The 24,446-nt window shown below is 39.4% G+C and overlaps 1 protein-coding gene and 1 pseudogene across 3 annotated transcripts in view; both read left to right on the top strand.

Annotated features, from left to right (window-relative positions):
- Window positions 1-1,298: 1,298 nt before the first annotated feature.
- On the top strand, window positions 1,299-1,908 carry LOC101086488 (annotated as a pseudogene).
- Window positions 1,909-11,119: 9,211 nt separating this feature from the next.
- Window positions 11,120-24,446, top strand: part of SCAF11 (SR-related CTD associated factor 11) — a 71,438-nt gene continuing 58,111 nt past the window's right edge. For 2 of the 3 annotated variants that reach the window (XM_023256983.2, XM_023256980.2), the window contains exon 1: window positions 11,121-11,378. The gene's annotated coding sequence lies outside the window, so the exon portion shown is untranslated. Of the gene's footprint in view, window positions 11,379-24,446 lie in introns of all 3 variants that reach the window. The other variant, XM_023256982.2, reaches the window with a different exon arrangement.

The raw sequence follows: 24,446 nt of genomic DNA, 5'->3' as shown, positions 1-24,446 counted from the left end.
CAGCTCAAAGCCTGATGTGGAGCTCAAACCCACAAACTGTGAGATCATGACCTGAGTTGAAATCAAGAGATGGATGCTCAACGAACTGAGCCACCCAGGTGCCCTTAAAATATGAATTTTAAGAAAATTTTATATAGCCCTTATGAAAAGAGCAACCTCTACAGACATCAGGATTACACTGCTGTTGGTGGGTAGTATATGAGGGAACTGGCATTCTCATCTCCTGTTGGTGTATGGTAAATTAGTGCAATGTGTCAAAATTTTAAACATACGTACCCTTTAATGTAGCAAACCTACTCCAAAGGATGAAGGCATATAGATGTTCATTAGAGCATGCTTTGTAACATTGAAAATTGGAAATACTCTATGCCTATCTATAAACAATGCTTCTTAACCCTAGCCAACTCAGTCCCCTTTTTATAATAAATATTTTTGCTAACACTTCACTTATAGTCCTAAAATGAAAATCATAGATACCTACAATGAAATATACTAACTGTAATATTAAAGAGAAATAAAAGGAAAGCGATTAGTAACAAAATATGTATTTCAATATGTAAATACTCTATACACGAAACATACTCTAGAGGGCAGTACCATCCAGTTAAGAACTCATTATCTACAACAAGCTAGTTAAGCAATTTATGATATATCCAAACAATGGAAGGATGTATACCTAGATTTGTTGACATTGTTGAATCAAAAGCAGATTGCACAGCAGCAATTACATAGGTAGTTTTATTTATGTAAATAAATAGAAAAAGATCTAAAAAGATGCTCACTAGGATGTTGATGATAAGAATTGTCTCTAATGATGAGATTTATAAGGGTTTTTGCTTTTCTCTTTATGTGTTTGCATATTTGAACTTTCTTGTCTATACATAAATTTAAAAGTTTCTGGCAAGTCCCAATGGGAGAATCACAACATAGATTCCTAGGTTTCTGGAGTGAGGTCCTGTTGTCTGCAATGGAGAATTAAATGCCTTTTTTTTTTCCTTAAGTTTATCTTTTATTTATTTTGAGAAGGAGAGAGAGAGACAGAGAAAGAGTGAGCACACACGACCAGAGGGGCAGAGAGAGAGGGAGAGAAAGAGAATCCCAAGCAGGCTCCACTCACCACAGAGCCCAGCGTGGGGCTTGAACCCAGAAACCATGAGATCATGAACTGAGATCAGGAGTTGGATGCTCAACTGATTGAGCCACCCAGGCACCCCTGGAGTCTTAACTATCTTTCATTGAATAGTTACTGGCCTTTCCCAGGCAGCTGCCAAAGATGGTGTTGGGGCTAGTCGTGGTACATGGATAGCCAAGGCCATCTCCTGTGTTGTCAAGTGAGCCTGATGGCTAAGTAATACTTCCAGGGAAGAGGTTGGTGGTCATGCACTGTGAGGGCATCCACATTTATGGCAATTTCTGCAGAAACAAGTTGCAATACTTGGTCTTCTTCCACAAATGCATGAACACCAACTCGTCCTGTGGGCCCTACCTCTTCCAGTCCCCTAGCTACATCTGTTGAAATAACGGTACAAGGCATTTTGCTGCTCAAGGCCAAGTAAGGTCCAGCCACCCTGGACTGCCTCAGGGTATTTAACAGGATCCCACTCCTGGTCCCATCACCCCTACCTCATAAGAAAAAGTGGATGGTGGTTTTTACTGCCCTAAGGTTGTGCACCTGAAGCCTACTCAGAAGTTTGCCTACCTGAGGCACCTGGCTTGCAAGTTCTCCTGGAAGTACAGGCCATGATAGCCACCCTAGAGGAGAAGAGAAAGGAGACGGCCAAGACTCATTGTAGAAAAAAGTGGTAGTTCATGAGGCAGGAGAAACAGGCCAAGAAGAATGTAGAGAACACAACTGACAAATACAAAGAGGTCCTCAAGACCTATGAACTCCTGGTCTGGGTCCAATAAAGATTATTTCTCATGCTTGGCTTGGCCTTCCTTTCTTCCATTGGTACCCTAGGATGTAGGGGACCTAAATGTGGCCGTCCCAATGTCCAAGTGCCACAGGCAGCCACTTAGGAGTGGCCCTGAAAACAGCAGAGAGGAGAATACCTTTAAGTGGGCAGAGTTTTGACTTGTGCATCTGATAGTTTACTTTGAGTAGAAAGTCATGGGTGCTGGCAAAAGGCTTGTCTGCTTGGTCAGAGTCTGTGGGGAGAAAGACAAGAGATAAAGGGGTCTGGGAAAGAGGCGTACGGATGAATCTATAAAAGTGGATATGAGATGTGAAGATTTTTGTTTCACATGTTAATGCCCAACAGAGAGCATCCATTACAGAAGAGGGACTAAACAACAACAAGAAACAATAACTTGTCCAGATAACATCACTGAGTCTCTTCATTAGTTACAGCAGTATTGGTACAACGGGCACACAATAAGAATGGAGACAGGAATGGAGATTATACATGGGCCGAATAGCGTGGGCTCCCACTTACCAAGGCTTATCTACCTACTGTCACTGTCAAATATCTGACTTTCCAGCAACAAAGACCCATCAATACTTGGCCCACAATATGGCACCATCCCTTTAGAAGACCTACCAGGTACTTGGTGGCAAGTTGTCTACACTGGACTTGTTCCACCCTGGAAGTAGTATCAATCTATCTTGACTGGAATATAAACATATTCCAAGTTAGACCTATTGCTGAAGTGTCTTAGCTAGTACTACTGAGAATTTAAAGTGTTTGGTCCAATGACCAGGGCATTAGTATAGCAGTGCGTATATGGGATCCACTGATCTTTTCATAAACTATACCATCTAGACAAACTGCTAGACTCATAGAGCACTGGAATGACCCGTGGAAGATTCAGCTGAGGTGCTAGCTTGCAAAGGATACCTTGTGAGGAGGGACATCATCCTCCAGGACTCAAGGTAAACTCTAAATTGATATTCACTATACGGTACAGGGTTCCCAATATGACGAATACATGGGTGCAGTAGCTGTAGCATGCAAGTAGGAATATTTCTGTACACTGATTACCAGAGATTCATTTGCGGGATTTTTAACCTTCTTTCCACAGTGGTTAGAGGTTTTGGCAACCTCAGGAAAAGTCCCATTAAACCCCAGCTACTCCTGGTCACTTTAGGATCTTCATTCCAAGAAACCAGCAGGAGAGTATAATTGAACCTGATCTTCAGTAGGGCAGCTGTTATGCAATAGAGACAGGAAAGAATACATTTCATACTCAGGTAATCCATTTGGGTATCTTGGTTTCCACTTGACCAACTTAGGTAGTACATGGATAAGTGCAACAGCCACAACTTGAGAAGGACTTGGTGATCAATGGCTAAGTCCTCTGAGGGAAGAGGGTCTAGGTCATTGCACTAAATAAGCTACCTTGACAAGCAGAGGGTGAGGGGAATCTAGAATGGGTGGCAGAGAAAGGAGATGATCAACCTCAATTATGGCCCCAAGAACAGCTTTAAGGGCTGTAATTAATCCCACCAACGCTTTTTCTAATTTCTCCAGGAAAAGAGATCTGATAGAACTTTGGAAGAGATTCTCCTAGAATGTATTATATATATAAAGGGGTTGATGGCCATGGATATCATGGTACACTGCAGAGATCTCCCCATCCAGGACTGAAATCATTCCACCTGCTGCTAGAAGTATTGGAGGATGATAGATTTCAACTGAATCCTACTTCAGAATTTACTTCAAGTTCAAGTAAGCTCAAGAAGATTACTTTTCTGGGCTCAGACAAAATGACTGGTCACTGAGGTAAGCATAAAGTCCTCAGAGCTCTCTGTAGAAAGGCTGAGGTCTTTGCTGGATTGCATCACAACACAACTTCTTCCTCTGTTCAATCTTACTTCCTTTACTCTTTCCACAGGTGGATCCCAAGAGCACTCCCCAATGAAATTTCTGTCCCTGAGCCTTCATCTCAAAGCATATTTCCTAGGGAATGTGACCTGTGAGAAGTTCCCCTTCCCTATGTACCTTATAACTGTTAAGACCTTTTGTAAAAAATCAAAATTTATTAAATAAAAAGGGGCTTTATTGGCTCACATAACTGCACAGCTATCAGGATTGATTTGATTTAGTGGATTAATGATGTCAAGGACCCAGTTTTGCTCCATTTCTCTGCTCTGCCTTCCACAAAATCAGCATTATTCTAGAGCTAGCTTTGTTCACATTGACAGTAGCTGCAGTAATTCCAGGGTTTATATTCTCAGCCCTCACATTCCAAATGGAAAGAGAACAGGCTTTTAGTAGCTTTATTTAAAGAATAAGGAAAAATCTTTCTCAGAGTCACTAGCAATTCAAGGTTCAGAGACACATATTGGTCAAAGGCTGGGTTTCTTAAGCCACTTACTGGCAAGAGATATGGGATTACCTTGAGTGCTTCAAAATAATCAGTTCACTCCTGGAATTGTTGGTATGTTTTAATCTTTGCCTTCTACAACCACACAGATGGGGAGGGATGGAAGGGATGTTGTGGAGACAGATATATTCATTTGCTAGGGCTGCCGTAACAAAGTACCACAGCACAGAGTGCTTAAAGCAGAGAAGTCTATTTTCTCACAGTTCTAGAGGCTAGAAGTCTGAGATTAAGACGTTGTCCTTTCTCCTTAGCTTAGATGACCATCTTCTCCTGCCTTTGCATGGTTTTCCCTCTGCATGCATACATCTCTATGTCCTAATCTCCAGTCATATTGGATTAGGGCCTACCCTAAGGACCTTATTTTAACTTAATCACCTCTTTAAAGACCTTGTCTCCAAATACAATTACATTCTGAAGTGCTAGGGATTAGGACTTAAATACATGAACTCTGGGGGGACACAATTCAGCCCATAACACAAACTCAACATCAGCATCAATTACATATTGAAATATTTCATTTGCTTGACTGTTGCACTAAATTGTCAAGTCTTTAAGGGCAAGAACAGTATCTTATTTATACCACCTATGCCTAGCACAGAGCCTGGTACACACTAGGCAGTCAATACAAGATAACAACTGCTTGCTAAGGACTATAGTTTGTTGCACCTTGTAAGTATGAGGTCACTGGTGACTTTTTTGAGGAGCAGTTTCAATGGAGTGGTGGTGACATAAGCCTAATTGTTGTGGGTTTAAGAGTGAATGGATGAGTTTGACAGTATAAAAATTATGACTTTCTTATGACAAAAGCCACCATGAACAAAGTCAAAAGATGATTATGATAAAAAAATAGTACCTACATATATGGAACACCAAGGGTTAAGAGCTCTGACAAAAAAAAATCCTATAAAAAGACCAGAAAAAGATGAAGACAAATAGTATGAAAACATACAAAGGCTATACACACAACCCAAAAATACATGAAAAAAAGTTCAGCCCTATCAGTACTCAGGGAAACACTAATTGAAGTAACAGTAAGATAGCATTTAATGCACATTACATTGACAAAAGTTTAAGATTCATGCTTCAGTCCTGGCAAGAGATGGATAAATAGACATTCTTTTACCTTTTGGTTGGCACGTGAACTGCAGTAATTCTAGAGGTAATCTGGCAGTGTCTCACTCAAGACATCTTTGGTCCCAAGTAACAGAAAACCCAACTCACCCCCCGCAAAAGTTATTTACAGAGTCACATAACTGAAAATCTAGATATAGCTAGATGGAATCTACTTGAATGTTATCATTATAATCTAGTTTCTTTCCATGTCTTAGTTCTGTCTTCCTCTGAGTGAAAATCATTTTCAGTACAGGTCTCTCTTCACAAATAGAGCTTATATCCTTATAGCAACAATATAGCAGAGAAGAAAAGTCCCTAATCTAATTCTTATTGGCCTCAATGGAGTCATGTGCCCATCCCTGAAATATAGAATATTATACCTATAAAGTGTGATATTATACTCTTATTGACCAAATAGAGAAGCCAATGGAGGAGTCCATGCCATTTGTAAATCCACAGATTAATAGAGAACTAATTCATCTAAAGATAATGAGGTGCTGTTACCAGAAAAAGGGGAGATGGATACTGGGTGTCAAAACAAGCAAACAAAATGCATATATAACCTCTACAGGCAGTATCTATCAAAATGTGCACATATCTTTTGTCTCAACAATCTCACTTTAAGGATTTGATTCTGTAGAAAGAAACTGCACAGTTTAAAAGAGATACACATATAAGGATACTCATTCTAGCATTGTTTATAATGGTACAAAATCTGGACAAATCTACATTACCTACTAATAAAGGAATAGCTTAAAAAATTATGGCACATTGTTTATTGTGCAGCTAGTTAAAAGAATGAGGTAGATCAGAGTGTCCATGATAAACTCTTCAGTAAGAAAAAGGTGCAGAAAAATGTTGATTCATTATTTATAAAAATCAAAACTTCTATTTATATGTGTTTCTATAACCATTGGGAAAAGTATGGAGAGAAACAATATTTTTAAGTTTATTTATTTTGTGAGAGAAAATGCGGGGCTAGGGCAGAGAGAGGGAGAGAAAGAATCCCAAGCAGGCTCCACGGTGTCAGAGCAGAGCCCCATGTGGGGCTTGATCCCATGAACTGAACCATGAGATCATGACCTGAGCCAAAACTAAGAGTCATGCAGGTGCCCCAAATCATTAATCTTTTAACACTCATTTTATCTAGGATTGGGATGGGGAGAGGAAAACTATCCTTTTCTTTATTTGCTTCTGAATATACTGTTATACTTCTGTGTTGTCTGAATTGTTAAAATGAATGCTTATTACCTTTTAAATGAGTAGAAAGTGAAATGAGGAAGTAGTCTTAGATATAAACCATTTTTAGATTTAGAGAGAAGAAAGAGAAGTTAATCTCCGGTAAAGAAGAGATTGAAAATATTGAAGACAGAGTAACCCATAGGGTGGGCCCTGAGGGGATGGAGAGGATCCATTTCAGAGCAGAATCCCAAGAGTACCAAGACTGTGATAGCTTCACTGTTCCACGGGGAAATGCAAATAAACAGCACAGTTAATAAAAACTTAGTTCTTTAGTGTTGAAAGTGCATGTTTTAAAAAGGAAATCCAGGTGATAAGAAATGGGAGGACTTTGAAAATGTATACTGTTATTCATCAACATTAAAAAGATAGCAGCCCTGTCTGTGTCAGTTCCTAAACTGTTAGAAATGTTAATGGTCTATAAATCCCAGAGTCTGGGAAAAACAGATCTACAGCACAAGTAGAAGGCTAAGCATTAAGCAACACCTAGCACTTCCTCTGTGGTGGAGGAAAACAAGTGTGCGTGAATATGGACAGTTAGAGACAGATTTTGTAGGGATAGGGAAAGAAGGTGAGGAAGTTAAAGGCTATGGTGAGATCTTTTGTTGGGCTCAGGGTTGAGGGGCTCCGCGGCAGTGACTATGAGGTTGAGACTTGAGGGGAGTTGCAAAAAATGGTAAGAGGTGCTGTGGGGAATGGGAGACCAACCTGAGAGAAACTGGACTTTTCAGTATGGAATAATACCTATGTTTTTGCTCAGATTTGGTCTTCTATGAAATTGTCCTTGGTCCTTTTTGTATTCTCTCCCTCATTTGACACTCCCTTTCCCACCCAGCCCTTTTGTTTTTATTCTTTTTATGACACTTATATTGTTTCTTAGTTTTTGTACTTGTCTTATCTGTACCCACTAAACTATCTCTGAGACACTGGCCATTCATTCTATAACCACCTCATAGCACCTCTGACATAGTAGACGCCCAATTGATTAGTGCTGAAATAAATTTAACTCCACATAGAAAATGGGTAATCAGTATCATTTTGATTAAAATTCTTCACAGTTGTGAAAACAGGGATAAACCGTTTGGCCTTTTTTTTTTTTTTTTTTAATTCCTGTAAACTAACTTTTCCCCATGGCATGTATTTTTCAATCCCTACAAAGATATTATGTGTGTGTGTGTGTGTGTGTGTGTATATATAGATATATTTTTTTTCCTTATAAGAATCTTAAACTGTACACCCTTGGAATTCAAACACTCCTGTTACAAAAATGCCACAGAGATCATTAAAATAAAAATTTCCACTGTAATAGATATTAAAATTGCGGACCAAAAAACTTAGGCAATTTGTTCAAAACTGCAAAGGTATCAAGTGAGAGTCCATATTGGAGTCATGTTTCCATCTTAACTCAGTGTCTTTACACAGTGATTCTACTTCTTAATTTCAATTTTATTTTGCATTCAACTTATAGTAGTAAAATTAATTATAGCAGTTATCTCTGGTAATGCTCTGTCAAAATCAATACACTGATTACCCTTTATTTTTAAAGATGCCAGTATGGGTTTCTGTTGCTGTGGGACATATTTGATATTTTAAGTGCCAGGTAAAATACAACAAGCCATTTGGGCATTCAGCTGAAGGTTGTTTTATGATGCGTATCATTTCTGTAATTTATGGTTATAATCAAATTTTAAATGTTGACAGTGATGGTTGGTATATCAATCTTTACTCTTGCATTTTACAGTATATCATTTATTTAAAACTCCATATCTCTTTATTATATCGTAAATAAAAAGTATTAGAACCACAGAGAGAGTAACAAATTGTCACATGCAAACATAATTAGGAGGATGCTGCATGTACAGAAATACACATAGTCTTCTCCCTGGGGAGGCAAGAGATGGCCTATTACAAACAACCACCCTCTTTTCCGTTTGCACATGAAAGTAGAAACCACTCGTACATTAGCACTAAGAGCATTTTTCTCTTAAAACATGCTTACATAATACCTGAAGCCAACTGTAAAAAAGTGGAAATTAATTATCTGCTAGAGAATAAATAGAACAAAAGATTCATGTTGTTCAGTATGGCGCTTACTCAAAAAATTAAAAATGGAACTACCCTACGATCCAGGAATTGCACTACTGGGTATTTACCCCCAAAATGCAAAAACACTAATTTAAAGGGATAAATGCACCCCTATGTTTACTGCAGCATCATTACCATTGCCAAACTATGGAAGTAGCCTAAGTGTCCACTGCTGGATGAGTGGATAAAGAAAGTGTGGTATATATATGTATGATGGAATATTATTCAACCATAAAAAAGAATGAAATAAGTCAGAGAAAGACAGAGACCATTTGATATCATTCAAATGTAGAATTTAAGACACAAAACAAAAGAACATAGAGAAAGAGACAAACCAAGAAACAGACTCTTAAGTATAGAGCACTGATTGTTACCAGAGGGGAGGTGGGTAGGGATTAATGAGTACACTTATCATGATGAAAATAAAATGATAAAGAGGAAATGGCCCCAGGAGGGGAAAAAAAAACCCTAATTCATATTGCTTAGTTTTGCTGAAATGGTATAGTGCTATTGTTTTTTAAATAGTTTTCTATTGCCAGATATTATCATTTAAACTTTAATTAAACTTAAGGACGAACACTTTCTTAACAAATAAATATATTTTCATAAAATACCTACAGAAGAACGTTGCCCCATTAGTCTCCATCTGAAGTTACACTCCTGGGGGGGGGGGGTCGCATTCTCTCGGTTGAAGATGTGCATGTGTACGTGACAAAGCTACAGCCTAATTCTGTTGGATGGCTCATTACAGTGCTTGTAGAATAGTGACAGGGAAAGGCGTTTGATAAAAATGTTGTTCTACCATCAGTAAAAACCATTTTAACTCCTCTAGATCATGGTTCCCTCAAATTTTTCAAACAGCGAAGCCCATCAAAATCCCCAAACCTTGTATCATTGTAAAACTCCAAAGACTTTGAAACAGACACAAGGCTGCTATTCATATATTCCTCCAGCAATATTTACCAAGTTCTTACCGAGTGACAGGCACTGTGCCAGGAGCTGTTGTTGTGAAAGTGGTAAGACATTGGCAGTGTGGGGCAGACACGGAGCAGACCGAACACGATGCATAGGATGACGGTGCCATAGAAGCGACCTCACAGTACGGGGAGCTGGGGGTGGGGGGTGGGGGTGGGGAGGACACGGCAACCGGCCTGGTTTGGGCGAGGGCGGCGAAGTGGCCAGCCGGCGGGGCATCGAGAAAGCGGGGAGGATTGTCATTCTGGGCAAGGCTTGGCGTGGTTAGGGAAGCGCACTGCGCACAGAAAGGGAAGGGGGCTGGCAGCAGGGAAAGATGCGAGCCGCAAGGCTGGATGTGACTGGGACCTGGGGTAAACCATGTTGGCCGCCTCCCGCGGGAGCTGTTAGCTGGACGACAGCGGGGGCCCCGGACTGGAAGGGCCACCTGGAAGAAGAGGGGTGGATGCCGGCGCGGGAAGAGCAGTCAGGGGCGTGCAGAAACTGTACGCCAAACTACGAGGTTGAAGTCAGTGGCTTTGAAAAAGTGTAAAGGTGTTTCTGAGGTAAAACCAAAGATCTAACGACCCGACGGGAAGTAAACAAGGCACACATGTTCCACGTCGCAGGTCCCGACAAATTATTGAATGATCACGTCATTGTCTGACCACAAAGTGGAGGTCCTCTAATCACAATCAAGTTTTTAATTTTTCGTTGTGGGAATTAAGATAAGGGGATATCCTAGGCTCGATGAGCCACAGGGAGAACCTTTCCCCTAGGCATTTTTTAAATGCCCGCCAGGACGAAAAAAGAGTTGGGTTTACAAATTAGGGACACTTCAACCTCCCTGTAGGATGTATTTCAGGTGGGCAATGGTGCTGGGTGAAAACTCAATCCACCGCCAAACAACATAATAGCATTCTTCAATATCAGATTACCATAAAGATAGGGTAGCAAAAGCCACGCAAACCATCTCACGTCCAGGTCCCCAAGGGCTTCCTTCATTGTCCACGGCGTCTTAGCCGACTGCGCCGCCAAAGCAGCGCCAACTCGAGCGCCTTACACACTGCGCCTGCGCAGAGTCCGCCGAGTGGGAGGATGACAGCCTGCGGAAGACGTTTCCCAGAAGCCCGCGCCACTCGCTGCCGTCCTCCCGCCCGCTCACAGGCCGCGTGACGTCACTCCGCCCGCCACGTTCCTCGTCGCTAAGGGTGGTTTGCCAGCGCCCCCCAGTGGTCCGGTTGAGCGCTGCAGCGGTACGCGCAGGGCCCAGCAAACGAGTAGGGAGAGGGCTGCGGGTGCTGCTGCCGCCGTCGTCACCGTAGCGCGCCGACATGTGGCGGCGCGGCTGAGCGGAGCGGAGCGAAGGGGGAGAAAGGGGGAGGGCACGCGCGGGGAGGGGAGGGAGGAGGCCAGACAAGGCGGGGGGAGGGGGAGCAGCGGTGGCGCAAGTCGCGCGGAGCAGCGCAGCCCGGGTCCGCTCCTTGCTCCGCCGCCACCTCCCGACCCGGCCGGTAGAGCCGGCGCTCCAGCGGCCCCCGGAACAACTCAGAGCGGACGAAGGAGTCCATGTTGGGGAACTTGGCGTCGTGACGGGGACCTAGGGACCTGCAGTGGGGCCGCCGCCGCCGCCGGAGCAAGCGCCTCGACCTCGGCCTGAGGTAAACACGGGCCGACCCCGGGGGCGGATGGGCTCAGGCGGCTGTCCGGGCGAAGTGGGGGCTGTTACGGGCCGGCGCAGAGCGGAGGAGCGGGCCCGGGGCGACAGGAGGGCGGACAAAGTTTCGGAATCGCGCGCGGCCCAGGCGGCGTTCTGCGCTTGGAGGAAAGTTGGAGCTGCCTCTCGAGGCAGGGGAAGCTGCGGCGGGGAGGGCCCCCCTTCCTTCTCGCTACCCTGCGAGGGAGGCCCCGCTTCGGCCGCCGCCGCCTCACAGTCGACACTCTGTCCCATTTCCTCCTTGTGGCCTACCCGCCTCCCCGCCGCTTCAGCCGGCGAAGCTTGTCCCCTGCCGGGTGCGGGGTCCGGTGGGGGGGGGGTGTTGAGGCTAGAGGTTCCACGACCGAGTCGCCACACAGGCACCCCCTCCCTGCAGTGGAAACGTGTCTGGCTGGGCTTCCGGGCGCTCTCCGACCCCCAAGTTCGCTTTACTTGGAAGACTTTGCTTTTGTCAATAGTGTCCAAGCCCGCTCGTGAAACCAAACTTTACTACGTCGTGACCTCTCAGTGCGCGAATAGGGAAGAGCCGGTGCTGCTATGCATCGGCGTTTACCCCACGTCCTGAATTTCGAACTGTTCCCCCCCCCCCCCCCCCCCGCCCCCACAATTTTTAAACCCTTTTCCTGGGCTGACCACAAAAGGGCCGGATCTAAACTTAGCTTAATGAGTCGCTCCTCGTCTCACCTGGGAATTTTGAACCATCAAAGACGTTTCTTACGGATTGCTGGCTGTCTTCGCACCCATATGCATTTTGAAAAATTGTTTTAAAAGTAAACCCCTGGTTTAAGTGGTTGATGAAAACACTCAGAGATTCAAATGTTGTGAATTGTAAAATACCCCCAGCGTATTTCTGTAGCGTATTTCTGTCAGCGTCTACGAGTTGAGTGATTATCATTAATATTGGATTACGTTTTAATTAACATCTTTTATCATACCAACAGTGAACTGAGATCTTTAAGCAAAACTGATCGAAAAGTTTTTAATGTTTGGCTGGTAGATGCTGATGTTAAATTTTCCCAATTTGTGAATTTTCATTGAATTACGGAAAAAAGCATATTAATAGATGTAATTTTCATTTTAAAAGTTAACTCAAGCATAGGACTGCTTACCTCAGCAGAATATTGAAGGCAAAACATTCTTAAATAATTGCTGTTTTTGAATTTTATTGGTAATTGTATTAAAATTTTGATAAGAATCAAGTCTCTTTCCAGACCATTGCTTTCTTCTTCCTATATCTTTGGCAGTTAGCTTAATCATCTCACCTCTTTGCTATTGGTTAAGAGCTGCAGTAAAAAGCTTGTGGGACTTTTATTTTTTTGTTGTTTTATTGGGCAGATGAAATTTTGAAATTGTCTTTGGATTTTTTTTTTGTTTTATTCTCTTAAGGATAATCTGAATCTACTTCGTATTGTGTTTATGCAATATGGGTTTTTAAGTTTGTAATTCTTACTGTAGCTGCCGCTTTTTCTTTGTAATATTTTTCAGTGCTTGCAAATATGTTTATAATCATTCAGTTTTACTTCATTAGATGGTGACCTTTTTACCAGAGAATTTGAGTACATTTTAAGATTTTTGGTGGGCTAAGATTTGGTCGTTTGCTTACTCCTTGTGTACTCACACTGCGAAAACATTGTTCAGTATGTCATGAGGGTATAAAACTGTAGAAAAGAATAGAAAATTGTTTGTAAATATGCTGCCTGAAACGTGTCATGGAGAAAATCTTAAGGGTGATTTTTGGGATACATCTTTATGTGCTATTATTGGAGTCCATGAGTTAAAATCAAAATTTTTCAGGGGTCACTCAGCTTCCGCATTATTTTTTGGGCACGAGGCAGTGTGGCTAGGCATTTTTCCTGAAAAGCTGTGCTATTAACTAGAGATAGGATGAAACAGTGCAGTTACATGATGTTGTTGATTCACCATTAATAGCATGTTTTAGTAGGAGCAGAGTACAGTATTATACTACTCATTGACTTATTACTGAACTTTTTAGGTACACCAGTGAGAGATGGTTGTAAAACCTAACTAAAGAGACTGGCATATGTAGAGGTAATAAAAAGAGTCAACCTTAGAATAATTTTCATTGGAACTTCCCATTAGGAAGCTCTGCCACCATCTATCCTGGTGTTTTAGTGATGTAGATTGGATCTTGACTTACCTAGCGCAGTGAAATAAAGAGGCTCAAAACCTAAATTGTTAATTATGGTCTCTTTCCGAAAGAATAAGTGAATAGCTTCGCACCTTATCTTGCATCTGAATTGTACTAACTGGTATTAGTACTGAGTAGAGCTCAGAGTTAAAATCTTGGTGTTCCCAAGATTCATCTTTGTGTTATCATTGTTGTCTTTTTTTAAAGTTGTGACTTTGTTCTTTCTAGTACTTAGGTACATAAAGTTTTACAAATATAAAAACAACACCATCATCTCTCACTTGCAAAATAGTTTCCAAAAGTCTCACTATGACTTCTGTTTACCTATGATGTTTAACACTCAACAGCCAGAGTGATCCTGGTGAAACTTGTCAAATCATGTCACTTCTCTTTTCAAATGGCTTCCCTTCTCAGTCATAGTAAAATGCATGGTACTTACGGTCTACCAGGCTGAGTGTTTCGCGTCTCCTCTTCCTCTCTGATTTGATTACCTCACTTTGTCCAGTCAGCTTCCACTATGCTACTGAGAGTTTTCTCTGACTACTCTGTAAGACAGCAGACCTTCCCATGTTTCCTACCACTTTTTAAGCCAGATTTTCTGCATAGCATTTATCAATTTCTAATATACTGTATAATTTATTATCTTAAATTTATTGTATTTCTTCTTTGCTTTAATGCAAGTTCTGTGAGAACAGGGGATTTGTCACTTTGGGTCATTGTTTTGTCCCCAAACACCTGAACAATGCCTGGCACATAGTAGGTGCTTAGTAAATATTTAATAGATTAACCTGCTTTCAGCTGGAGACATTAAAGCAATAAAAATAGTAATTGTGGTTTGAAACTTTATGCAGTCTTTTGCATAAACTGCTAAGTTACTTTTATCCATGATATACGTTCAGATCAGGGGACATATTTTTAAAGTAGAGGATGACAGAATGTGACCGTGGAACTGATTTATCAGGGTATAGAAGGAACTAAGAATACTTAGCTAAGGGTAGAGTGGTATAACTATCTTACTGTTTAAAATGATGTCTTTTAGAAGCCAAATTATACTTATTTTTGGTAGTTACAGAAAGCAGAATTATGATTATGGTGATGGGTTTTGAAAGGGAGGAGAAGCAGCAAGAGTGGATGTGGGAAAATTAGTTAAGACTCTTATAGTAGTGTCCAAAAGAGATGAGGATAGCTTGATTTGGAGGTGGGCAAAAGTGAATGAAATTTGTAGTCACCAGGCCTCTGTTGATGGATCCAAAGTGAGGGAGATAGAAATTTCAGAGGTAAACAGCTGGGTGGAAGGTGATACCACATAAGGACCAAGGTTCTTTTGATTCTGACATACTGTATTTAAGGAACCTCTGGAACTTTCAGATGGAAATTTTTATAGGCAGTTAGATAATATGGTTCTAAATTTCAGAAGAGAGGTATCAGCTGGAAATAGAAAATTGAAGTCATTTATGTAAGTAGTTGAAACTATAGGTGGAATCAATTGTCTAAGAGAGGGAATATAACTAGAATGGAATCACAGTGGCCCTAATATAAAAAGTTTGAGGAAGGAATGTAAGCTCCCAAAGAATACTGTGAAGGTCAAAGAAGTATGAGTTGAGTGTGGTATTGTAGAAACCAAAGGAAGAGAGTATTTCAAGGGGAGAGTAATCAGTAGGGTCAAGTGTTGATGAGAGTTGAGTAATGTAAGAGCTTAAGATTTTTCATTGAATTTAACAATATGAAGCTCATTGGCCTTTTTAATAAGCCGGATAGTAAGCTTCTTATTTTCAAACTGATGCTCCTGTAATTGCTTGACTAGATGTAAAAGAACTGATATCAAAGGTTAAGAAATTATCTGCCCACATTACAGAAGATACCTAATGTTTCTCAAATATTTGCTATGTGCCAGTCACTCTGTTTTAGACATTTTACATAAATTTTCGTTTGATCTTTTTAGTAGCCTTGAAATGTTGGGTGTATTAATCCATTTTACAGAAAGGAGTCTGAAGCTCTAGAGAAGTTTAATGACTTGCTAAGAAATACTCCACTCCATCTGACTCTTGGGCCTTTAGTTACTCATTATATCAGTTGGCCTCTCAAACTCTAGGTCAGTGCTGTCTAGTAGTAGACTTTTCTGTGATGATAGAAATACTGTGTGGCTGCTGCCAATACAGTAGCTAATGTGGCTGTTGAGCATTTGAAATATGGCCAGTGGGACCGAGGAACAAAATAGTTGTTACTGTATTCGACAGTGGGTATATATAGTGGGTCATTGAGAATCCCGTAAATAATAAAGCAGAGTCTTTACTTAAAATAAGAAGAGGTGCAAACACATATTCTTCATTTGGAGGGAGTACCATTTTACTTATATGCTAGTTTTAGGTACTATAAATGAATATTGTAGATAATCTTTTTCTTTTTTTAAAACAATTTCAAACTTTCAGAAAAGTTCCAAGTAGAATACAAAGACACCCATCCTGCTTAAGTCCCAAGTACAATACAAAGAAGTTTTTTAAAACCTTTAGCCTTTTGAGAGTAAGCTGCAGATATCTTCTCATCACCCCAAAGATAAAGACTTTCTTTTACATAAAATATATCAAAATAAGGAGATTAACATCACTATATTACTACAATCTAACTCTCAGACCTTGCTCAGGTTTTGTCAGTTTCCACAGTAATTTCATTTGTAAACAGGAGGATCCAGTTCATAATTCTGTATTGCATTTAATTGTAATGTCTTTTTATACTCCTTCAACTTAGAACAATCCCTCAGATTTTTCTTGATTTTCATGACCTTGACACTTCAAGAGATTACAGGTTAGTTTTGTCGTTAGATGTCCCTCGATTTAGATTTGCCTGATATTTCCTCATGGTTGGATTCAAATTGTGTTTTTTGGCAGGAGTGTCTCAGTAATGATGTTGTGTGTTCTCATTGCATCCTATCCTGTGGCATACGATTTCAGTTTGTGCCATCGCTGATGATGTACACTTTGATCACTTGAGTTAGATGAATTCTCCCAAGCTTCTTCACTAAAGTTCCCCCCCGCCTTAGTAATTAATAAGTATTTTGTGGAGAAGTATTTTGAAACTTTATAAATCTTTATCACATTTGCTATTTATTCTCAAAATGTCCCAGTTTGGCCACTGAAAGCCCCTTCCAGCTAGTTTCTGTGTTTTGACTTGCTTTGAGCACTTCCTTAGTTTGATGCAAGAAAATGTCCCAGGTTCACCTTGTACATACTTTCCCTGCTGTAGCCATAGAATCAGCTGTTTCTCCAAGGAGTGGTTTCTTTCAGCGAAAGGTATTTAGAAAACCTCGATTTGGGTGATGTATATATTTCTGTGTCTATATATAGAAAACCATGAGCTGGTACCAATTTTTCCAATTTCAAAACGTGTTTGTTTTCTAGCGTTTGTTCTCGTTTTCTCCCTTTCCAAATTTATAACTCTCTTCTCTTACAAGGAGAACCCTGATTCCCAATATCCTTGGGATCAGTCACCAAAATGTAGCCAAACTTCTGTTGCCACTGCTGCTTTCTCTCCTGTGAATATCATTTTCACTCTTCTTAGGCTCTGATTTCTTGTGCCAAGATGCATTCCTCACTTTAGGCTCCTCAGATAGTTCATACTGAGGATGTTACCATTCTGCTTGACTTCTATCTAGTACCTCACTCTGGGCTCCCTCACCATCCTACATATGGACACCTTGCTCATTAATGTGGACTCCAACACCTCCAGGGAGAAAACCAACATACAGATATGTTTCTTAAAGATTGTACTTATTGTTTCTATAAAAGATTATCACACCAAAACTTTTAATGAAAATTATGATCAGATATGTTCTCACTTTAAAATTTAAACCCATCTCACATCTCTGTTAGCAATAAGACTAATCTTCCTCCTTATTTTCCCTTTTATCCGAGAGTTCTCAGATGTACTTTTAGGGGAGTCTTCTTAACGTAATTTTGACAGTAAAGTGAAAATAGTTCTTTGGAGGGGTGCCTGGGTGTCACAGTTAAGTGTCAAACTTTGGCTCAGGTCATGGTCTCATGGTCCGTGAGTTCAAGCCCTGCATCAGGCTCTGTGCTGACAGCTCAGAGCCTGGAGCCTGCTTCAGATTCTGTGTCTTCCTCTCTCTCTGCCCCTCCCCCACTCACGCTCTGTCTCTTTTTCAAAAATAAATAGACATCAGAATAAATATAAACATAAAATAAATAGTCCATTCGACCTAGCTTTGCATTCTAGTTGTCCCATATACTGATTGTTACCTTTTATTGGTGACTTAATAGTGTCCTCACCTATTTTAATTTTTAAGTAACATTTGCCTAAGTCTAGTGGTAATAGTAGCTATCTCCATCTCTGTTGTTTTATACCCTTAAGTTAACTCCACTTAGTGATTTTCAAACCTTTTTAATGCAGTGTTACTAACGTTCAATGTTGCTGGTGTTTAAAAATTTTAAATGTACTGTAGTATGGTATTTTGAGGGTTAAATGTGCAAAGATATATCAGGTGGTTTTAATTTTTAAAATGTACTGAGGTTTGGTATTTGAGTATTAAATGTGCAAAGACATGTCACAGTTTATTGCTGGATGAGCATTTTCCCTACCGATAATCTTGTGATCCAGGTTTGTTGATATCTATGTGTCTCTTAGGTCTGGGAATGAAACATGGCCTTTGCCCTTGAGGGGCTTATTCCTAATCAGGCCTACTTTATTGCTCCCCAGTATTCTTCCATTTTTTTCCTAAGTACTTTTCCATACATTTCTTTCTTCTTCCACTTCCTGCTGCTGCATTATTTTCAAAACCCCCATTTTAAACATGTCAAAATAGATAAATGGGATAGAGGTGTACTTTTCCTTAGTGATTTTCGTTTTTACAAAACAAAATTTAAGTCCTGCCTTGGACTTAAACTTTTAAGTCCATTTACATTCTGGCCCATGATTATTCTTTACCCTTATCTCCTATTGCTGTCCTAAATGAGTTCTTTCTAACTAAATGAGTCCTGAAAATGCCTGTAGCTCACATTTGGCGCTTAGCATATGCTATTCTGTTGTTCATCTTTTGTATCCTATTTCTCCAGCTCTACTTTTTGCAGCAGGAAGGGGTATAGTATCTTTATCTGTCTTTGTATTCCAATGCCAGGCTCAATACCCTGGCCAAAGTAGTAGTTCAGCAGCTTAAAGTAAGCAAAAACAAATATAAATCGTAAAGAGAGCAGCCACAGCAACACTGCCTTGAAAATTCTCTGGGATCAGTGAAATAGCTTACAAATGATAAATGATCTGTTAAGGTAAATATACTTGTAACACTATTTTGTATGCTTAGATCACCTGTCAAGAAAATTGTTTCTTTAAATTATTGTTCTAATGGGAATAAATATTAATAACTTACAAAATTTGTAAGCTGTCATTCACCTGAAAATCTTATCATAGAAGAGCCTTCAGATAGGACAGCTTTAATGCATTAAGGCCATATTTCTTTAGGAACTGTTGTACATGTGCAGTTACTTAGACGTCAACATGAGTAATATGAGGGAGATGCATGAAACAGAAAATAGCTTTATTTTTTCAAAACTGCTACAGAAGTAGATGAAACTAAAATTGAATGAAGGAGAAACAAAGCCAATCAAGCCCTTAAGATAAATTTAAAATATATTTTATATTAGTATAGTCACTCCAACTTTCTTTGACTACTGCTATGGTATGTCTTTTTCCATTCTTTCATTTTGACCTATGTCTTTGTATTTAAAGTGAGTTTCTTAAAAAGCAGAATCAGACCTATAAATATAGAGAACAAACTGATGGTTGCCAGAGGGAAGGGGAGTGTGGGAGGATAGGGAAAATGGATAAAGGGGAGTGGGAGATAAGGGCTTTCAGTTATGGAATGAGTAAATCACAGGAATAAGAGGCACAGCATAGAGAACGTAGTAATATTCTAATAGCATTGTATGGTGACAGATAGTAACTATACTTGGGGTGAGCATAGCATAACATGTAGAGAAGTTGAATCACTGTTGTACACCTGAAACTAATGTAACATTGTGTGTCAACTATACTCAAATAGAAAATTAAAAAAAAAAAAAATTGAGTTTCTAGTAGACAGTATGTAATTCAGTGTTTTTGTAAAATCTAATCTAATGATCTTTTATTTAGTGTGTTTAGGTTATTTACATGTAATTATTGATATATACTATTTTGTTCCCCATTTCCTGCCCTTTTTTCAATTATGGGAATATATTTAATATTCTACTTTAAGTTCATCTATTGACCTTCTGACTGTATCTCTTTAAATTATGTTTTAGTGGTTGCTTTAGGCTTACTCTTGACAACTAGAAATGTGGCCAGTTTGAATGGAGACATAGGCTGTAAATGTAAAATACACACCAGATTTCAAAGACTTACTACCACAAAAAGAATACACAGTGTCTCATTTAATAAGTTTTTTTTTTTACTGGTTACATGTTGGATGTTAATATTTAAACATATTGGGTTAATAAAATATACTAGATTGATATTTTAACTTTTAAAATATGGCTACTAGAAAATTTAAAATTACATATGTGGCTCACATTGTATTTCTGTTGAACAGTGCTGCTCTAGGGATTATAATATGTATACTGAGACATTCACAATCTATGTGGAGTTAATATTTTTATCACTTAAAATGAATGTAGCAGCCGGACAACTTCCCCAGTGACCTTTATGTTAAAGTTGTTGTATGATTACATGTATATGGAATGAAAATCCACCAGACAGTAATGTAATTTTTGCTTTCAGTAATCATATATTTTTTAAAGAACTTAAGAGGAGAAAAGTAGTCTCTTATTTTAGCTGTTGACTATTTTCTTGTTCTTTGTTAATGAAATTTCAAGTTTCTCTCATTTCTCCTCAGCTTGAAGAATTTCCTTTAGTATATGTTTTAAAATAGCCTTGCTTTTTCTTTGTTTTTCTTAACTGAAAACTTTCCACTTTCATTTCTGATAGATTTCTTTATTAGATATAGAATTCTGGGTTGACAATTCTTTAGCACTAAACATGTCCGGCTTCTTGGATCCCGTTGTTTCTGATGAGAAGTTTACAGTAATTTGAATCATCAATTTCCTCTGTATGCTGTTTCTCTATTTTAAATATATTTTTTTTCTTTTACCTTTACTTTTTTGCAGTTGATTATGATTTGTCTGAGCATGTTTATCTTTCTTTTGAGTTAATCCTATTCGGTATGTCCTAAAATTTGTGAATTTTGAAATTTGGGAAGGTTTTGGAAATTATTTCTGCAAAAATTTGTTTATGCACCGGTCTCCTTCTCTTATTTTTCTAGAACTCAAATGGCAAAAATAGAACTTTGAATGTTGTCCAGAGGACCCCGAGACTCTTCATTTTCTTTCACTCTTTCATTTCTCTGTTCTTCAGATTAGATCATTTCTTTCTCACATTTACTGACTCTTTCCTTTATGTTTCCAGTCTGTTGTTGAAATCTTATTTCAGATACTGTATTTTTCATTTCTAAAATTTCCATTTGTTTCTCTATTTTTTTAAGTTTAGTTTTTTTTATTGTTTATTTATGTTTGAGAGAGAGACAGAGCTTGAGTAGGAGAGGGGCAGAGGGAGATGGAATCAGAATCCAAAGCAGGCTCCAGTCTCTGAGCCATCAGCACAGAGATCATGACCTGAGCTGAAGTTGGAGGCTTAACCGACTGAGCCACCCAGGCGCCCCTGTTTCTCTATTTTTTATAGCTACTGTTTCTCTCCTGAGAACCTCTGTCTTCCATTTATTACTGAAGTGTTAATACTTTTAATATCTAGTGACTTGGATTAGGATCTGTTTTCTTTTCCGACAAAGGGCTAGTGAATTCCAATCCTACTACTTATAACTGACTTTGTGACCTTAGACAAGTTACTGAATTTCATTGTATATAAGATGGAGATGTCTTTGCAAAATATTGTAAAGGCTAAATGAGATAACTTAGGAAATGTCAGAATGTAATAGCTAGAAATAGTATGGAAAACATACCCAGAAGTCCAGCTCCTGGGGCATTTGAAGCATTTATAGTAAAATTACATTAGGAAAGAATCCCAATATTTGCCCACGCCTGATGTGAATGTAAAAGAATGTTCTTTCTTTTTTTATTTTTAAAGTAAGTTTTCATTGTAAGTCATGTATTTCCAGATTAGAATAGTAATGTTTTATAGAAGTAGGATTGTGTAATGCCTTGTTATGTGTGAAATATTCATTTGAGATTACATTGATTATATACCTATGTAACATGAAATGGTATTTATCTGAGATAACTACCTAACAAGTTTAAGAAGTTCAGATAATAGGCAGAGCTGGAGTAAAGAGAGAGTGAATGTCTTGCTTACTACACAAACAATTGCTTTTTTTTTTTTCAATACTTGTTTCACTATAGCAATTTGTACCAATTTAGAAAGTATTAGAGAGTGACAATTCTTGAGGAACCAAAGAGTTCCTCAAGACATTTAGCATCTGTACAAATTAGAGACTAATTTCTGGAGTTGAAACTATAATGTAAGTAAGGTTGGTAAAATTTTGTTTAAACAGAACAGAGGAGTATTTTAGAAGCAGTGTTTTGAACATTGTCCCTTTTTTCCCTGTTGTCATAGATGAAATCCCATTTCCATTCTTCTGCAACAAGCATTCGTATGCAGTCACTTATTGTCATTAATTCCTCTTCTTTAATTCTTAGGATTTGTTTCTTTATTTGCAGGTGTTTCCTGTGCTATATATATGTTTTTGGGATGTGGGTTGACCAAGATTGCTGTTTCGGGTCGGGAGTCTTTCTAACATAGGACAAGGATTAAGTTAAAGATATAATTGACAGTGTTTCTGTTTTGGATTAGAAAAAAAGATAAAAAGATACCAGTTCTTCCTCTGCTTCCTGTACTTCCATCCAGGATGCCTTTCTTCTCTTGGCTGTTCTGCTTGTGAGAGGGTATGGTGTTGATCCCAAGGGCTCCTCCTGGGATAGTTCTCTTGGGAAGTTTGATTGTGAAATGAATCTCTTCTTCTTTTTTTTTTTGTCTTTAATAGGCATAATACTTAATCTTCTGAATGTAAACTCTGCTTTTCCACACTTGTTACTCTTCTCAAGGGACCTATAATAAGCATTGAGGAATTACTGGTAAAAAGAAACCAAAAATGTAAGAGCTTTAAGTTTGCCTCTATCACTTGAATTAGTTATATTATTGTGTTTTAGTAGATGGGGATGCAAAAATGGAGAGGAGAATCTTGAAGACAAGTGAAGATTGTAGGCAGCTCCCCTTTCTGTTCCCTCCACCATACCTTAAGCAGCGGTGGAGTTATTAAAGAAGAACTGCAGAAATATTGAGTAGGTTTTTTTTAAAGTTTATTTATTTATTTTGAGAGAGAGCATGTGCACGCACAAGCAGGGGAGGGGCATGGGAGAGGAAGAGAGAATCCCAAGCAGGCTCCACACTCTCAGCACAGAGCCCAATGTGGGACTTGATCTTAAGAACCGTGACAGAATTGCATGAATATATATTGAAATTATTGGACAACATAAGAGGATACTGCCCTATAATGTTTCTCATTTGAAGAAATAGTGGAAGCCTTTCATATGATTTATCAAACTCTTTATGGTAATGTATCCATGCACATAGAAAGCACTTGTTTTTTGTTTTTGTTTTTTGTTTTTTTAAATTTTTTTTAACATTTATTATTGAGAGACACAGAGACATAGAGCATGAGCAGGTGAGGGGCCAAGAGATGGAGAGACACAGAATCTGAAGCAGGCTCCAGGCTCTGAGCTGTCAGCACAGAGCCCGACGCAGGGCTCGAACCCACAAACTGTGAGATCATGACCTGAGCCAAAGTCGGACGCTTAACCGACTGAGCCACCCAGGTGCCCCTTGTTTTTCTTTTTAAAATAAAGTATTGTGGGGTGCCTGGGTGGCTCAGTCAGTTAAGTGTCTGACTCTTGATTTCAGCTCAGGGCATGATTTAATGGTTGTGAGAGTGAGCCCCGTGTCAGGCCCTGTGCTGTGTTTGGAGCCTGCTTAAGATGCTCTCTCTCCCTGTCCCTCTGCCTCTACCTCCCACATGTATGCATGCTCTGTCTCTCAAAAGAAATAAAGTATTGCATCATAGATGTATTCTCATAGAGTGGACACCTGTCACATAAGAGTGTAACCCAATTGGGGAGTGAACTGTAGTGCCTTTCTTACCCCAAACAATGAAAAACTGGTCAGCTCCATACCATTAGTAGGGTATTGGAACTGATCTATTTCTACACTGCCCTAGAATTTAGTGGGGTTGTGGGGCGCCAGGGTGGCTCTGTTGGTTAAGCCTCTGACTTCGGCTCAGGTCATGATCTTGTGGTTCATGAGTTCAAGCCTTGCATTGGGCTCTGCTGTCAGCACAGAGCCTGCTTCAGATCCTCTGTCCCTCTCTCTCTACCCCTCCCCTGCTTGCTCTCTCTCTCTCAAAAATAAACATAAAAAAAACATACTGGAAAAAAAAGAATTTAGTGGGGTTGTAAAATTGTGCCTGTTGCTTTTAATCTCTCTGTCTCCATGGGCTATAGAATACACGATCTTTTAGTGTTACAGAAATGTAGGAACCAGAAATAGGAAATTCAAATACCTCCTCTCAAGCTTATCAGTGGTGATATAACCGTGGGTGGCTTCTGTGTTGGTGATAGTATAGAACCATTGGAAAGACAGACTATGAAGGTGTCAGTGAAGCCATACCTTTGTTAAAAATGTTAACAATTTATGTTCTAGCCCAAAATTGTTTTTTCATGTTAGTCTTTACTTTTAAAACATTTTAAATTTTACTAACATGTGTTAAAATTGACCTTTTTTGGGTGTGTAGTTCTGTGACTTTTAATACGTGTATTT

The sequence above is a fragment of the Felis catus genome, chromosome B4, assembly GCF_018350175.1.
Source record: "Felis catus isolate Fca126 chromosome B4, F.catus_Fca126_mat1.0, whole genome shotgun sequence".
In the NCBI taxonomy this organism is placed as follows: domain Eukaryota; kingdom Metazoa; phylum Chordata; class Mammalia; order Carnivora; family Felidae; genus Felis; species Felis catus.
This window is presented reverse-complemented; position numbering and strand designations above follow the sequence as displayed.